Source organism: Triticum aestivum, chromosome 6B, assembly GCF_018294505.1.
Source record: "Triticum aestivum cultivar Chinese Spring chromosome 6B, IWGSC CS RefSeq v2.1, whole genome shotgun sequence".
Taxonomy (NCBI): Eukaryota; Viridiplantae; Streptophyta; class Magnoliopsida; order Poales; family Poaceae; genus Triticum; species Triticum aestivum.
This window is the reverse complement of record NC_057810.1, coordinates 424,609,246-424,616,489: the sequence shown is the minus strand read 5'-3', so window position 1 is coordinate 424,616,489 and position 7,244 is coordinate 424,609,246.

Genomic DNA, 7,244 nt, shown 5'->3' with positions numbered 1-7,244 from the left:
GGCTTGTCCTCAAGCGGAAGCCGAAATCGAAAAATATGTCCACATGTTTAGAGATAGAGGTGTTGATAAAAATAAAATACGGACATGAGGGCATCATGATCATTCTTATAACAGCAACTTATATAGAACTTAACATATGATTTCTTATGCTTAAGTAACAATCAATTCATAATGTCAAGTATGGTTCAAAAACTTCATTGGGAACTAACAAACTATAATCTCAGCCATTGAGGCAATTGCAATTTATCGTAACATCAGAAAGAGTCAATAATAGAGCTTTTCAGCAAGCTCACATACTCAACTATCTCGTAGTCTCCTACAATTGCTAACACTCACGCAGTACTTCTGGTTATAGAGTTTCAGCCGGACACTGAGAAAGATAGGGGCTTATTGTGTTGCCTCCCAACGTATTCACCTTTAGGTGATGTCAACAATAATAGCCCATGCTAACTTACATCCAATTGGATATATATATCATGGTCTTTCAAACACGAGGAGCTTGCCAAAGGATAAAATGAAAAAGGGAAAGGTGAGGATCACCTTAACTCAAGCATAAAGTAAAAATATAAAGTAAAAGATAGGCCCTTCGTAGAGGGAAGCAGAGGTTGTCATGTGCGTTTAGGGTTGATGCACAAAATCTTAATGCAAAAGAACGTCACTTTATATTGCCCCTTGTATGTGGACCTTTATTATGCAGTCCATCGCTTTTATTACTTCCACAACAAGTTCGTACAAAGCTTATTTTCTCTGCACTAATAAGTCATACATATTTAGAGAGAAATTTTTATTGCTTGCACCAATGACAACTTACTTGAAGGATCTTACTCAATCCATAGGTAGGTATGGTGGACTCTCATGGCAAAACTGGGTTTAAGGATATTTGGAAGCACAAGTAGTATCTCTACTTGGTGCAAGGAATTTGGCTAGCATGAGGGGGAAAGGCAAGCTCAACATGTTTGGAAGGTCAATGACAATATAGTTTAACTGAGATGTCAGAAAACATAAACCATTACGTTATCTTCCTTGTCCAACATCAACTCTTTTAGCATGTCATACTTAATGAGTGCTCCCAATTATAAAAGGTGTCCAAGATAATATATTTATATGTGACCCCTCTTTCCTTATCACTTCCTATTAATTGCAATGATGACCAAGTCTAAGTTTATCACCTCTCAACAATTTTTATGCCTCATACTTTCTATGTGTGAAGTTATCACTATCCATAAGATCAATATGAACTCCATTATTCTTTCTACTTTCTCAAGATCATAGCAACATAACATAGCCCTTGACTCAACACTAATCTTTATTATAGATAACTCACGGACTCGATTACAAAAAGAGATCACAAAGCAAAAACTCGAAACTACTTGATATCTAAATTTCAATCTACTAGAACAAGATACTACTAAAAGGATCGAACTAAATAAAACAGTAAAGATAGGAGTGTGATGGAGGTACGATATCGGGGCACCTCCCCGAAGCTTGGCAGTTGCCAAGGGGAGTGCCCATACCCATGTGATTATGTCCTCGGAGGTGATGGAGGTGGTGATGATGACGGTGGATAATCGCAAATTGAGCGTAAAAGTTCCTCCAACTTGCGGATAATGCTCTTAAGCCCAGCAATATGATCCTTCAACAGAATATTCTCCTATGTCAGATACTTGTTCTATATGCGAGCTAACTCAATCATCTTGAAAGCTTCAATCTCTGTTGGAGTAAAGAGGTTAGGTAAAGGTTGAGGGATGTCTTCTTCTTTCACCGTCGGAGCTTGAACCTCCATGGCTTTCTTGATCCCTTCATCCTTGTTGATCTCTTCTGGTTCTTCTCTTTTCAGCTCTATCTTCAAAAGCCAAGCATCCTTGTCTTCATTGTTGGAGGAGGGTGAAGTCATGGTGCTCTAAATCTGCAACGGAAACAGCTCGAATCGAAAACAGAGGATATTTGCGTGATACGGTGGTCAAAACCTTCGGGAGTATATATAATGAATTTTTACCGACCAAAATACATAACATGCAAGAAAACGGAGTCCGGGAGGCACACGAGGTGCCCACGAGACGGGGGGGGGGGGGGGGGGGGGGGGGGGGCGCCCTCCTCTCTCGTGGGAGCCTCGTGTCCCTTTCGGACTACTTCTTTCTTCCTAAAATTCTTAAATATTCCAAAACTGATAAAAATTGCCATTAGAGTTGTTTTGGAGTCGGTTTACTTACCGTACCACATACCTATACCTTTTCGGAGTCTGGAACGTTCTGGAAAGTGTCCCTTATGTATTCCTCAGGGGTTACGTTTTCAATAATACTAGTTTCAACATTGATAGGATTACCTGAAATATAATGTTTAATTCTTTGACCGTTTACCACCCTCGGATTTGTGCCTTCGAAGTTGTTGATTTTTATAGTATCAGAACGATAGACCTCCTCGATAACGTAGGGACCTTCCCATTTTTAGAGAAGTTTTCCTGCAAAAAAATCTTAAACGAGAGTTGAATAATAACACATAATCTCCTAAGTTAAACTCATGCTTTTGTATCCTCTTATCATGCCAGCGTTTGACTTTTTCTCTGAATAGCTTGGCATTCTCATATGGCTGGGTTCTCCATTCATCAAGTGAGCTAATATCAAACAACCTATTCTCACTGGCAAGTTCGAAGTCATAATTGAGCTCTTTGATAGCCCAATATGCCTTATATTCAGGTTCAAGAGGTAAATGACATGGTTTTCCATAAACCAACTTATATAGAGACATACCCATAGGATTTTTGTATGCAGTTCTATAGGCCCATAATGCATCATCAAGTTTTTTGGACCAATTCTTTCTAGATCTATTCACAGTCTTTTGCAAAATTAATTTGAGCTCTCTATTGCTCAACTCTACTTGACCACTAGACTGCGGATGATAAGGAGATGCTATTCTATGATTGACATCATACTTAGCAAGCATCTTACGGAAAGCACCATGAATAAAATGTGAACCACCATCAGTCATAAGATATCTAGGGACTCCAAACCTCGGAAAAATAACTTCTTTAAGCATTTTAATAGAAGTGTTATGATCAGCACTACTAGTTGGAATAGCTTCTACCCACTTAGTAACGTAATCAACAGCAACTAAAATATGTGTATAACCATTAGAGGTAGGAAAAGGTCCCATATAATCAAAGCCCCAAACATCAAACGGTTCAATAACAAGAGAATAATTCATAGGCATTTCTTGACGTCTACTAATGTTACCTATTCTTTGACATTCATCACAAGATAAGACAAACTTATGAGCATCTTTGAAGAGAGTAGGCCAATAAAAACCAGATTGTAGTACCTTGTGTGCAGTTCTATCTCCAGCATGGTGTCCTCCATAAGATTCAGAGTGACACTTGCGTAGAATCTGTTCCTGTTCATGCTCAGGCACACAACGTCTAATAACACCATCCACTCCTTTATAAAGGTGTGGATCATCCCAGAAGTAATGTCTTAAATCATAAAAGAACTTTTTCTTTTGCTGGTATGTGAAACTAGGCGGTACATATTTAGCAACAATGTAATTAGTATAATCAGCATACCAAGGAGCAGTATGAGAAGCATTGATGACCGCTAATTGTTCATCAGGAAAGCTATCATTAATAGGCAGTGGGTCATCAAGAACATTCTCTAACCTAGACAAGTTGTCTGCAACGGGGTTCTCAGCTCCCTTTCTATCAATAATATGCAAATCAAATTCTTGGAGCAAGAGAACCCATATAATGAGTCTAGGCTTAGCATCTTTCTTTGCCATAAGATATTTAATAGCAGTATGATCGGTGTGAATAGTAACTTTGGAATCAACATATAAGGTCTAAACTTATCACATGTAAACACAACTGCTAAGAACTCTTTTTCAGTAGTAGCATAATTTCTCTGGGCAGTATCAAGAGTCTTACTAGCATACTGGATAACATTCAATTTCTTATCGACTCTTTGCCCTAAAACAGCACCTACACCATAATCACTAGCATCGCACATAATTTCAAAAGGTAAATTCCAATCAGGCGGCTAAACAATAGGTGGAGTGATCAAAGCTTTCTTAAGTACTTCAAATGCTTCTACACAATCATCACCAAAGACAAAAGGAATATCTTTTTGCAATAAATTAGTTAGAGGCCTAGAGATTTTAGAAAAGTCCTTAATGAACCTCCTATAAAAACCGGCGTGACCAAGGAAACTTCTTATACCTTTTATGTCCTTGGGACATGGCATCTTTTCAATAGCATCAACTTTGGCTTTATAAACTTCAATACCTCTCTCGGAGATCTTGTGCCCCAAGACAATGCCTTCATTAACCATAAAGTGACACTTTTCCGTGTCTTCGCATCTCTGCAAAACTCGATCAAGGTTGCTCAAACAATCATCAAAGAGGATCCATAGACTGAGAAGTCATCCATGAATACCTCACAAATCTTTTCACAAAAATCAGAGAATATAGCCATCATGCATCTTTGAAAGGTAGCAGGTGCATTACATAAACCAAAAGGCATACGTCTATAAGCAAAAGTACCAAAAGGGCAAGTAAAAGTAGTTTTAGATTGATCCTTCGCTGACACAGGTATTTGAGAGAAGCCAGAATAACCATCTAGAAAGCAAAAATGTGTGTGTTTGGATAGTCTTTCTAGCATTTGATCAATAAAAGGTAAAGGGTAATGATCTTTCTTAGTAGCTTTATTTAACTTACGGAAATCAATTACCATCCTATAACCTGTAATAATTCTTTGCGGGATCAATTCATCTTTATCATTAGGAACAACGGTAATACCTCCCTTTTTAGGAACACAATGGACAGGGCTTACCCATTCACTATCAGCAACGGGATAAATAATACTTTCCTCAAGGAGCTTTAGTGTCTCCTTTCTTACCACTTCCTTCATCTTGGGATTTAATCATCTTTGAGGATCTCTAACTGGTTTGGCATCTTTCTCCACTGAAATTTTGTGTTGACATAATGTGGGACTAATGCCCTTAAGATCATCCAGAGTATATCCAATAGCTGCTCGGTGCTTCTTCAGAGTTTTCAATAATCTTTCTTCTTCTTTCTCTGAAAGGTTAGCACTAATAATAACAGGATATATTTCTTTTTCATCAAGATAAGCATACTTAAGATTATCAGGTAATGGTTTGAGTTCAAACACGGGATCACCCTTGGGTGGAGGGGGATCCCCAAGAATTTCAACGGGAAGGTTATGTTTCAGCATAGGTTCCTGTTTAAGGAACACTTCATCTATTTCTCCCTTTCCTTCATAAACATATCGTTTTCATGGTCTAGCAAATATTGTTCTAACGGATCAGTTGGAGGAACAACAATGGAAGCAAGACCAATAATCTCATCCTTACTAGGTGGTTCCCTTTCACGAGGTTGTCTACTAAACTTAGCGAAATTAAACTCATGAGACATACCATCTATGCCAACAGTGACAATATTCTTTTCACAATTAATCTTAGCACTAGCAGTATTCAAGAAGGGTCTACCAAAAATAATGGGACAAAAATCATCTTGTGGGGAACCAAGAACAAGAAAATCAGCAGGGTATTTAACCTTCCCACACAAAACTTCAACATCTCTAACAATCCCAATAGGTTTAATGGTATCCCTATTAGCAAGCTTAATAGTAACATCAATGTCTTCTAATTCAACGGGTGCAATGTCATGCATAATTTCTTTATAAAGATCATAAGGTATCGCACTAGCACTAGCACCCATATCACATAAGCCATGATAACAATGATCTCCTATTTTAACAGAAATAACAGGCATGCCTACAACAGGTCTACGTGTCTTAGTATCAGGTCTAGCAATATTAGCAGTCTCACCCAAGAAAGAAATAACATGCCCATCTAAATCCTCATCCAAGAGATCTTTAACCATAGCAATACTAGGTTCAACATTAATTTGCTCAGGAGGTGTATAAGTCCTAGTATTACTCTTACGAACAACAGTCGAAGCTTTAGCATGATCCTTTATCCTAACAGGAAAAGGAGGTTTTTCAACATAAGCAGTAGGAACAATAGGATCACTATAGGTAATAGTCTTTTCTTCGACTGTAATAGGTGCAACTACTTTCACTTCAACAGGAGGATTATATTTAAACCACTTCTCTTTAGGGAGATCAACGTGAGTAGCAAAAGATTCACAGAAAGTAGCTACTATCTCAGAGTCAAGTCCATACTTAGAGCTAAATCCACGGAAAGCATCGGTATCCATAAAAGATTTAACACAATCGAACTTAGGTGTCATACCTGACTCCTTACCATCGTCGGAACCCCAATCTTCAGAGTTGCGTTTAATTCTTTCCAATAAGTCCCATTTGAAATCAATAGTCTTCAGCATATAAGAACCAGCACAGGAAGTATCGAGCAGGTTGCGATTATCAAGAGAAAGCCGAGCATAAAAATTCTGAATAATCATTTCCCGAGAGAGCTCATGATTGGGGCATGAATATAACATTGACTTAAGCCTCCCCCAAGCTTGAGCGATGCTTTCTCCTTCGCGAGGCCAGAAATTATATATGTAATTACGATCACGATGAACAAGATGCATAGGATAGAACTTCTGGTGAAATTCCAACTTCAATCGCTTATAATTCCAAGATCTCGTATCATCACATAGCCTATACCATGTCAATGCATCTCCCTTCAAAGATAAAGGGAAGACCTTCCTTTTGACAACATCATCGGGAATACCTGCAAGCTTAAATAATCCACAAACTTCATCCACAAAGATAAGGTGTAAATCGGGATGCAATGTTCCGTCTCCTGCAAATGGATTAGCTAGCAGTTTTTCTATCATACCCGAAGGAATCTCAAAGTAAATATTTTCATAAAGTTCAGTAGGTTGAGGAGCAACTCTTTGCTCTTCTGGTTGGGGTGAAGATACCCCAAACAAGCCCCTCAAAGGATTAGTTTCCATAGTGACAAGTAACAGAAAATTTCAGCACACTATATAAATGTTTCCTTACCAAGTTCCACTCACCAAAAGCGCTACACTCCCCGGCAACGGCGCCAGAAAAGAGTCTTGATGACCCACAAGTGTAGGGGATCTATCGTAGTCCTTTCGATAAGTAAGAGTGTCGAACCCAACGAGGAGCAGAAGGAAATGATAAGCGGTTTTCAGTAAGGTTTTCTCTGCAAGCACTGAAATTGTAGGTGATAGATAGTTTTGTGATAAGATAAATAGTAACGAGTAACAAGTAAATAAAGTAAATAAAGTGCAGCAAGGTGGCC